General features: G+C 41.2%; 1 long non-coding RNA gene across 1 annotated transcript; it reads right to left on the reverse strand.

Moving 5' to 3' along the window:
- Positions 1-6: 6 nt before the first annotated feature.
- On the reverse strand, positions 7-558 carry LOC104827525. Its single transcript, XR_773916.1, has 3 exons — positions 494-558; positions 323-422; positions 7-216 (listed from the first exon to the last, which is right to left on the reverse strand). It is a non-coding gene; the product is annotated as an uncharacterized LOC104827525 (long non-coding RNA).

Genomic DNA, 558 nt, shown 5'->3' on the forward strand with positions numbered 1-558 from the left:
GTAAAACCCATATGGAGACCTGAGCTGATTCGAAGGAACAGAGGCGTCAAACATTTGGACCTTGTTGGGCCCACTTTCTGGTAACCAACCAACGACGTCTAACATTTGGGCCTGGCTGGGCCCAATTCCCTCCGTTGACCATTCAACGACGTTGTTTGCATGAGAGCGTTGCATTCCAGCTGCTGATGAGGACGAATGTTTACTCATCAAATATTCCTGCAAAATCCGATATTACATAATTGAATATATTTATTATCGGTACCAAATTGACTACTCAAATATTTTAATATACTTTATGGAATAATTAGTTCGCATGTGTCACCTTCCTCCGGACGACACGTGTCAGTGTGTCGATGAGCTGTTCCTCGCATGCTTCAATCTGCTCCATTGATGCGAGTTTCCGTGGATCTGGCTCGTATTTTCTATTTACCGAGACAAGAGCAAGTAATTATCACTAATAATAATTAAAAGTATAAATGAATTATAAAAATACCTTATCTCTTCCTCTGCCGTCTGCAGCTGCTGCTGTAACCTAGAAATTTCATCCTCGATTTCCTT

This window comes from Tarenaya hassleriana, unplaced genomic scaffold (assembly GCF_000463585.1).
Source record: "Tarenaya hassleriana unplaced genomic scaffold, ASM46358v1 Cleome5006, whole genome shotgun sequence".
Taxonomy (NCBI): Eukaryota; Viridiplantae; Streptophyta; class Magnoliopsida; order Brassicales; family Cleomaceae; genus Tarenaya; species Tarenaya hassleriana.